Raw genomic sequence first — 10944 nt, forward strand, 5'->3', positions numbered from 1 at the left:
CTGCAGTTATGTCTTTTTTCTCCATCTACACTGCAAGGTCATCAGGCTATTATTCCCATCTGATGCATTGTTGTAGAAAAGGGCACTTACAAATTTGGTGGTAATTCACAAAACAGCATTCACTTTAAAGTTATTGGACTTACAAGTTCTCATTCTGCTAATATTTATTAAGATCCAATGACATGTTAGACCTGTTTTTAGGAGTTACAGTGATAAATCAAACTTCAGGCAAATTTTTGTCATATAACTAAAGGATTAAATATCATGAGCATTGTAGTCATGAGTCTTCCATTAATGCACATCTTATTATTAATGGTCAGCTATTACTAGAAAAGTAGTTTGCTGGTCTACTTTACATCATTATTGACAGAGTAACTCAGTCAATGTACGTGAGGAGCTTTCTGGGGAGCATTTTAGTTTAAAACTTAGAGGCATTATAGACAAAGAAAAAAAAACAAATAATCATACAAGAGCAGTGGACCAGTAGTGCAAAGAATATGGAATTTTCTGGTTTGAATATGGGTAACCACTTGGAATGAGCTTCAGATAATATTGTGAACAACTGGCAGGAAGCACATGGAGACATGGAGTTCTTAAGAAAAGTGAACCAGAATTCCAGTCTGTTTCATTCATCCAGGAGATCAAATATCCTCCCTCATGGGTTCAGCTTGACAGGGAGAGGTGAAACTTATTTAACATCATTACTTTCTGGGTTAAGATTTGTTTTTTTCTGAAGAATTCTCTTTAAGGTGCTATCCAGACGAGACCCTGCTTAGCAGATACAATTAAACTAAATAGCCTCAAGTTGTTTTGACTGCTGATGGATGAGCTCTGGAAATGACAGTCTGGCATCATGAGAAACGGCAGTTACGTTGGGTTGAGTGTGCCTGTGTGCGGTGCACTGCTCTGATATCTTCCACTTGGCCCATCTCAGTGGATAACGTGTAGCACATGCAAATTTGCCAAACAAATAAAATAATCTGACAGCTTGGGAGGGTGGGAAAGGATGTTGGTTCATTTCCCTAAAGACTTATCTCATAGAAAGGCCATATATTATATGGAAAAGAAATATACTGTAATTCAACATTTCTCTGCCAGAAAAGGCAGCCAAATTTTTATATTGTTCTGGGAAGAAAATGATCTTTCTGCATTTTCCATTTACTCCTTCCTTACCAAGACTAGGACTTTACTCTTTTGGAGATGGAAATGATATTGTGACATTTTCAGGGAATGAAGCTTTAATGTATGAAGAAGTTTGACTGCACAAACCACCAGCATCCCCCCTTTACTCAGATGAGATCCATTGTTGTCTGTAGCTTCCCTGCCTTCAATTCTGGCTTCTTGGTTCCAACATCATCTGCTTCTCTGTCTTGTCTGACCCTTCCCCACATGTTGGTATTCATTATAATAACATGTGGGCCAAAGTGAGCTCACACTGATTAACATCGTGTGTGTAACTCCGTAGGAATTTTATTATAATTGAGCAATAATTCTTGTATACCTACTTAAAAATTTTATCCGGAAAGCAAATTATAGTAGAATATTTCCCCAAGGCTCTTAATAACTATCTATTTTTAGGAATTCTCTCTCTATGCTGGTACTCTAAACTAATTAGCTCAGTAGTCTTGACAAGAAAAAGAATGAAAGCTGTAGAGCTTGTTAAAAGTCATTTTCACTCCAGACCTGGGTTTGTTAGTAACACTGTTTTCCTATTGTGCCACCAAGGGCATCAGAATAATCGGAGTGGAACAGATAGAAAATTCGATTGAAAACCAACAATCTGCTAAATACAGATTTCTCCATTATTTTACCATACCCCAACACTATACATTCAGGTGGAGGACAAATAAGCGTTAATTCTATTTAGTAGGTTACTGTGGATTATTTTCTTGTTTGTTTTGTCCTGGATAGGTTCCAGAAGGGGATGGTTATTGAAGGCAGCTCTTAGGACAGAGAGGTAAAAAAGGAATTAATATGTACTTGTTCCTATATAAATAATAAAAAGTGCTCTATATATATCCTTTTACCCACGAAATAGTTAATATTGCCTCTTGCAAAAGAACAAACTGAGTCTTCAAGAGGATAATGCATCCAGTCCACTGCTGACAGTTCATACCTATTTAAATGCTACAATCCCAAACAGTGATTTTTGAAATAGAAACTGTTTTCTTCTCCACTCTACCTGCTCTTCAAATCACACCCCCAAACATTCCCCAAAGAGACACAAGTGTGTGCACGCACACAGTAAGTTGCACACCTATAACACAAAACTCAGGGAAACACTCCACCTTGAGATGGAAATACAGCTGAACATCCCAACTGGTAATTCTTAATAGAGTAGTTTAGCTATCTATGTGATTAATCAGTTATTTTCCCCAAGTGGTATTTCTTCACCCTCTAAAGCTGGTGTTGTCCCTATTATTCCTCACAGTTCCATCTAACCATCCCTACCTCTCTCACACCACCAACTCCTTCATTGAGTTCTCATGGCCACATTTGACAACATCCCTAGGGATTCTGACACGTAATAAGTCAATCAGAGGAGGCCTGGCCTGGGCGAAAATGACTTTGGCAACACCCCCTGCATGGTATGAACCCAGCTGATGACCGAATGAACATTTGCGGTCTTTGTTCATTTTATTATTTGCCCTGCAATCCGATGAACTCTTTTTCTCCTAATTAGTTTTCTGCAGAGTGGTTTATCACCTTTGTCTTTTTCAAACTAAATAGATCAAACAACTGTAGATCGTTGTCAAAAGACAACAAAGTTAAATCATTTGGGGAGAGAGTAAAAATAGCTCTAACTGAATCTCTACTGGGCTTTGGGGAAAACTAAAATATGTTCCTTCTTCTTTCAAATTGGCTGGCTGGCTTTATTCTTTCCTCCTCACATGACAGTGAACTGCATTTTTTTTTTTAAATCAACAGTGTGGCAGAGTTTAGATAAAGCAAGGCAATCCTAGTCAAGTTTTTCCTCTCCTGGATGAAGACAAACAAAACTGTGTGGATTTTTCTCCACCAAGATGGTCACCAGCTCTGTTTTACATAAATGTTATTAAACTCCACATTAAACAGCCTGTCTGTGTGGGTACTGAGCCCAGAAGTGCCTGACAGCTAATGAATAAACATATACTTTATTTCTAGTAAGGCTTTTTTAAGAGTATGGTGCCTGAATACTTTTTGGGAAAAAAAAAGACCCATTTATTTTGTTTAAAATACATATATGCTCAAGTGGAAACATAAGACCAGGCAGAGTGTCACTCCAATTCCTGAGTTCAGGAATAGAATGATTCTGCCTGAACAAGGTCAGAGGGACTTGGTCCTGTTCAGATCAGAGAAGATGTTGCTGCCTCATTTCCAGGGGAGAACTCACTCTCGTGAGCCTGGTGGTGTCACTGTCCATCTCAGGCACTCTCCTGAGCATTTATCTCCTTTTCAAAACACAGGGATTTGTGAACACAGAATTCAAAGAGCTTTTTCCAAAGCACAGCCAGTTTAGTCCTTATTTGGAAACAGAAACATGGTTTTTTAAAAAAATCTAACAAAGACAGTAGGTATACCCAATATAGAGTTTGGAGATAGAGTTTTCATTCTCCCTCTGTCTGTGTAAATATCCTTATTTTATATTTGTAGGATTACATTGTTTTACTGTTTTATGAAACATGTACATACCTAGGTTGCACCATTTACCTTCTTTAAACATCATTGGGAAATAATGAAGGGTTACTTACTACTTTTTCATTTCACAACCAAAAAATTTATTATCCACATTTTCAGAGTTTATCTGGGACATCTGAGGCCATCTATAGCCAAGGATATTAGCACAGAAAACTACTTACTCTAAAAGCACAGCACAAAATTATATACTCAAATAGTGTATATGGAAATAATGAAATTAATAAGGCAAGCATCATACAAACACATACATATTATATGTGGAATTAAAACAAAACAAAACAAAACAAAGGCTGCTTCTAACCATACCATACCACCTCCTGGTTTACCAAACTAGGATGAACTACTTTTGAAACCACTACTTTAATGGATGGCCGAAACTTGCGTCACGCACCAAGTACAATGAAGCATTGAAAGCTGACTCCCTGAAATGGCATGGACATGCTCGGAGGAAGGCCAGGGCAGTCGTGGTTGATGACTGTTCTGTGGACAACATCCTGGGCTCATCTTTGCATCATCACCTTGGCACTGGGCCTGTGGTTAACAACTGGTCAGCCTGGACTGTGAGCCTCTTGATGAACTTTGTGCTTTAGAACAAAGCCATCATTCTAAGGAGCAGTTTAGTGTGTTATAATGAACTGAAAGAGGGCAGAAAGTAAAGGCAGAGAGATACAGGCGCTCTGCTGGAAAGCAAAGTCATTAAAAATAATGAGCAGTCTTTCACTTCCTTCTTTTTATTAACTTTCTGCAAAGGACAACCCGGCAGTTTATTTTTTAGCAGTCTCCACTTTTATAATATCCGTTAGCAGATGGCTAAAACTTTTCCACAACATGCTCCATAATACCACCCTGGAAACCTCTCAGGACTTTTCCTTTCCCCCTTTTTTCTCTGTGCATCTTAGAATTGGCTTTTGCAATAACTGCCCCTAAGCTAAACAAAAATTTGCCATTTCTCCCCACCTCTTAAATATACAAAGGTAGCATTTCAGGGGAGAGTTGAAAGCACAGAGAAGGGCAAAGGAAATGACTTTAAATGCTCATCCTAAAGTGCTATTTGTTCCAAAGTTCTCCCTCAAAATGCCCCCACTATACTAATTCATGTCTAAGAATCTCTAGGAATCGTTTAGGCACTTAATTGTTGGCACCGTTTTGCTATTCAGAATTCTGATAGGAGGAGAGAAGCCTGAATGAACCATGTGGTTGGTAAAAAGCCAGGATTTAATCTTGAAGAGATTTCTAGAATGAATTATGAAACTAACTGCTCTGAGTTAGTACTTTGTTCCTTTGGAGAACGGCTGCCAAATAGCAGAACTGAACTCTGATCTCTTTCCCTGTAGTTAATAACTTAAGCCAAGCCTTTGATCAAAGGGAAGGAAATACAAGGGCTAAAACCTAGGGAAATTGTCAGCTTGACCAGAAGTCTCTGTGACCTGTGGATCCAAGTGACCCGGGCTTCTATTCATCAAAGGACAAGAGAGGAAATAGACACTCAAGCACCTATTTTATGTCAGACATGTGTTGGTTACATCATTTACACTATTTAATTTAATCCTCACACTAACTTCAAAAATTTGGCATCTTTATCCATGAGTGAGATATAGAAAGTTAGGAATTATTCATATATTCATTCATTCAACAACTATTTATTGAACAATGTCTATGTTCTAGGCATGGTACCACATCTGGGGGAAACAATGACAAGGAAGACCAGTGCCGGCCTTCACAGAGCTCGCGGTTTCATGGGAATGATGACATCATGTGAGTATTAACCAGCCCGATGAGCATCACAGAAGGGCAGCTTGAGCAGGTAGAGGAAATAGAGTTTACTTACTATAGCATTCCACACATGAAAATTGGAAGTCCACAGGTTAGACTGACTTTGAAGTCCACTGCGAACATTTTGCTTGGGAAACCAAGTAGGCTCTTATGGAAATATTCTGTATCTGAGTGAGTACATGGACATGTAGCTCGCGAGCTTCATGTAACTGAGGGACTGAATGTTTAATTTCAATTCATTAAAAATTTAATTTTAATAGTGACATAGGATTGGTAGCTACCATATTTGACAGCACAGCTATAGGTAATTTCCACACGGCCAAAAGTATTCTGAAATGTGCCACCTCCACCACCAACTTTGGGGAGGTTTGGGCATGAATCAGCCTAGGAAGCTTAAGGAATTTGTTTCTGCCGGAGTCATATTGAGACTCCTCTGATCTAGAGGAGTCTTATATTTCTGTGTTGGCTCCAAGGAAGATACAGGGAGCTTTGAGAGACCAAATCCAGCCCTGGCCCGGGGGCTCAGTTGGTTGGAGTGTTGTCCTGTAAACTGAAGGATTGCGGGCTCCATTCCCAGTCAGGGTACATGCCTGCATTGTGGGTGCAGTGTCCAGGCCGGGGGCACATGCGAGAGGCAACCAATCAATCTCTCTCTCTCACACTGATGTTTCTCTCCCTGCTCCCTCCTTTACACTCTCTCTAAAATCAATAAGCATGTCCTCAAGTGAGGAAAAGGAAGGAAGGAAGGAAGGGCTGGGGGAGGGAGGAAAACTAAGTCCAGTTTAGACTCTGAATAGATTCAACTCCACAGAGACCTAGATTAGGTTTTAAACCAAACTATTCTACTGGGGTTACCCAATCTAGACAAGAGCAGAATTCCAGCTTTCCCTGTAACCCCTCATATATGTTGGGTCCCAAGCCCTGCTATATCTCATTTAGAGCAAGAGATGGAAGGGCAGATTAACCTCTGGTTATGTCAGTTACCTAAAGAGGAAGTGGATTCAAATCCCCAGCTCCCAAAGGCAGAGCAGTGGCTATAGAGCACATCGAACTCACATGCCCATGCAGGCATACACATGTGCGTGGGCATCTATACACAAATAAATACCTTTGGGTGTTGGTGTCTCTGTTAGACTTGGTGACTAATGTGTGCTTGACATACTTATTTTGTTAATATTCCTAATCAGGGAATCAAGTAAAATGGAGGGTGATTTAAGCCCAAATATAAATGGAACCAAAATTACTTTAGATCCATTGCCAAAGTACCTAACTTATTAACTGAGCTTGTTTTAAAAGAAGAAAATGTGATCTACCAAGCAATAAATAAATTAGTCCTGTCAGACTTTTTAAAATTATTCATGAGAAAATTTACTACATTGCTACCAACTTAAACTCCCATATTTGGTAGGTTTCTTGACCTCAGAGACATATTCTTTTAGCTCCAGACTATTAATACCACACAGCCAGATATACTTCATATTTCCTGTTGGATAAACATTGGGTCTCTCTCTCTCTACTTTGGACCTACTGGATGCTACTTCCTCAGCCAGCCACTTGACCTCACATCCTCTCACTGTATGATGATGCACATGTTTCTCACATTACTGCCCTGTATTACTCACTCAGCCATCACCGACAGACTACTGCCTCCGTGCCTACCATGGGGTCTGGCAGCCACACCAGGAAGCAATGGGAATCAGAGTCACAATGGTCTCTTCTCTTATTTTTAAGGATAGGAAAAGAATCAGACTATTAAAATTATAATACATATTGTATTTTAATATGCTAGGTAGTTGCCAATTACCCCCTCAAAAATTGGTCTTATGCAAGCACTATTCAAAAGAAAGTTGGCTTGGGGCATGACTGACCTCAGATCATTTCATGAGATAATAGTAATAAAAGCTTCCATGTTTAGAAGCCTATGATGTGCTAAGATATTTATTATACACAGTCATTGTTACATTCAGTTTTCACAACAAGCAATAAAATATAAGCAATAATTCCTGTTTTTCAAGTGAAGAAACACAATAACCTCTATGAGCCTTAACAGCTAGTCTAAGATCGTGTCGTTTGGGAGTCACAAACCCATCTAGCTGCTAGAGTCCTTGCTATCTGTGTTTCACCACTCTCTCTTCTGCCATTCTCTCTTTCTCTGTCTGTGAGTAAGTTCCCTGGGAGGAGAGAGAGAGAAAGAGAAAGCGAGAGGGAGAGAGAGGGAAGGGGAAAGAAGGGGAGAGAGAGATGGGGAGAGGCAGACAGAGCGAGAGAGAACAAGAGTGGAGAAAGAATGCCAAGTTGTCTAACTTTATCAGGTTACTAGAAAAGAATACAATGTTTGCCTTTCAATACATGTCCTCTTACCTTCACTTAGTACAATGCTAAAAGCAAATGAGGTGTTTAATATTGAATGAAATACATTTTTAAAATTCTGTTCTCAAAATACTCACTAGAAATATAGTTTTGAGTGGGTGTTATATACAAACATTGTATAAGTGCTGGAATACTGGAAAGAACAAGAAAAAAAAAGTCTTGCCTTTGAGAGCTCATATTCTGGTAGAGAACACACAGTGAACAACGTAAGTCCAGACGGTGCAGAGAGATAAAAAGAGAGTAGAACACAGTGATGTGATCTGGTGCTCTAGGCCAAGGGTGTCAAACTCGTTTCCACCAGGGGCCACATCAGCTTCATGGTTGTCTTCAAGGGGCCAAATGTAATTTTAGGACTGATACATGAAACTACTCCTTAACTGTTAAGGAGCTAAAATTACATTCAGCCCCTTTGAAGGCAACCGCAAAACTGCTGTGGCCCCCGGTGAAAATGAGTTTGACACTCCTGCTCTAGAGTGCCTGAGATATCAGGAAGTACTCACCAGGGAGATGGTCTTTGACTGAAGAGAAAAATGCTAACAAGGAACCATCAAGATCTGTGAGGAGTGTGTGCCAAGCAAAGGGCACATCATGTTGCGTGGGCACTCAAGAAAGGGAGGAATCAAAGATGTTTCTTGGAGTTTGGTTTTGACCATTTACTGAGACTGGAAGACTCAGAAAAAGCAAATTGTGTGACAGGAAATCAAGTTATATTTAATTTCCACAAGCCATTTCTACGATACTTACTTTTACCAAGTAGGCTTAAAAAATATCTTAATTCTGGTCATTTTATATAGAGATTTTATACATTAGTGAACCCATCAACTATTTTCATTTAGAAACAAAACTACAACAAATGTTTATAATTTTTTCTTTTAAAGTTAGCTCTGTTTTATTCATTTTAATCAAGGAAAACAGAAATTTTTGGAAATATCATTTTTACTTTTTTAGACTCTCCAGACTATTTTTAACTACTCAATCATATACCTGAACATATTTTTAAAATAAATTTTGTGTTCAATCAAAAATTCAGTTTTCTGTTGGATCTACTAAAAAAGGTACATAAAAGGTCATAATAAATCCCCCCCAAGGGCCTATGGTCCTTGGATGTGGGGAAGATTATGAATTAGTAAAATATTTCTTTTAAAAGTACAATGACTTATACAGTCAGTTCTGGAACATATAATACATTACTATAAAGCAAAAATTGCTATAAAGGTGGCAAGATGAATCAGCTATCCTTTGTGGAGAAAGGAGTCAAATCTCTTAACCCACCTTTGGAAGAAAAAGGGTTTCTTTAGCAGGCAAATTTTTGGGTGGTGGGAAGGCCATTCTGGGCCAACACAGGCAAAAAAGCTTGGTTGATGATGATGAGGAGGAGGAGGATGATTACTTTGAGAACATAATCTGCCACATGACTGGATGTGACTGGACAACTTAACATTCCAAGTGTATGTACCTTAAGAAATAAAATCATTTGAATGTCTTGGTGTCTGATCCACCTTGATATTTTGTTGACTTTTATCCAAGTACCTTTGCTCTCCTAGTTTCAGGATGACTTCAGAACACTAGAAATAAAGAAGTTTTAAAAGGGTCTTGACTTTTAAAGTCATTATTTGTTACCTTAAAACCATTCCAGAAAATTACTTGACAATTATGAACTCAATTGTCCAAATATTTGTAGAGATATCCATTTGTTAGAGTTCTGAAATTTATGTAGACTGACTAACTGGCAAGTGACTGTAGTTTTTATTCTTTTTTAAAAAATATTTTTATTGATTTGCTATTATAGTTTTCCCAATTTTTGCCCCCTCTATCCCCCCTCTGCCCTGCCCCTCAACCCTCCAGCATTCCCCCCTCCTTAGTTCACATCCATGGGTTGTACATGTAAGTTCTTTGAGTCCTCTGTTTCCCATACCATTTTTTTAATCTCTCCCTGTCTACCTTATGGCTACTAACCATGCTTCTTCTTCCCTGTACCTTTTCCCCCCTATTCCTCCCTTCCCCCTCCCCACTGAAATCCCCCCATATAATGTCCATTTCTCTGATTCTGTTCCTATTCTGGTTATTTGCTTAGTTTGTGTTTTTGTTGTTTTTCTTTTCTTTTAGGTTCATTTGTTAATAGTTGTGAGTTTGTTGTCATTTTATTGTTCATATTTTTATCTTCTTTTTCTTAGATAAGTCCCTTTCATATAATATGGGCTTGGTGATGATGAACTCCTTTAACTTGACCTTATCTGGGAAGCACTTTATCTGCCCTTCCATTCTAAATGAAAGCTTTGCTGGACAGAGCAATCTGGGATGTAGGTCCTTGTCTTTCATGACTTGGAATACTTCTTTCCAGCCCCTTCTTGCCTGCAAGGTTTCTCTTGAGAAATCAGCTGATAGCCTTATGGGCACTCCTTTGTAGGTAACTCTCTCCTTTTCTCTTGCTGCTTTTGGGATTTTCTCTTTATATTTAATCTTGGGTAGCTTAATGATGATGTTTCTTGGTGTGTTCCTCTTTGGGTCCAACTTCTTTGGAACACTCTGGGCTCCCTGAACTTCCTGGAAGCCTATTTCCTTTGCCAGATTGGGGAAGTTCTCCTTCATTATTTGTTCAAATAAGCTTTCAATTTCTTGGTCTTCCTCTTCTCTTCTGGCAGCCCTATGATTCAGCTATTGGAACATTTCAAGTTGTCCGAGAGGTTTGTAAGAGTCTCTTCACTTTTTGAATTCTTGTTTCTTCATTTTGTTCTGGATGGATATTTATTTTTTCCTTTTGTTCCAAATCATTGCTTTGAGTCCTAGTTTCCTTCCTGGTCCATTGGTTCCCTGAACGTTCTGCTTTATTTCACTCTGGGTATCCTTCATTTGTTTTTTTCATTTTTTGACCAAGCTCAATCAGATCTGTGAGCATTTTGATTACCAGGGCTTTAAATTCTCCATCAGATAGGTTGGCAACCTCCTCCTCACTTAGCTCTCTTTCTGAGGCTTTATTCTGTTCTTTCATTTGGGTCATATTTCTTTGTCTAGGCACAGCTCTTAAGTTGTAAGGGGGTGGGGCCTTAGGTATTCTCCCAGGCAGGGCAAACCTCCTTGCAGTGCTGCCTGTGGGGGAGGGGCCAGCAAGGGAACAGTGGGGTC

This window comes from Phyllostomus discolor, chromosome 2 (assembly GCF_004126475.2).
Source record: "Phyllostomus discolor isolate MPI-MPIP mPhyDis1 chromosome 2, mPhyDis1.pri.v3, whole genome shotgun sequence".
NCBI classification, from domain to species: Eukaryota; Metazoa; Chordata; class Mammalia; order Chiroptera; family Phyllostomidae; genus Phyllostomus; species Phyllostomus discolor.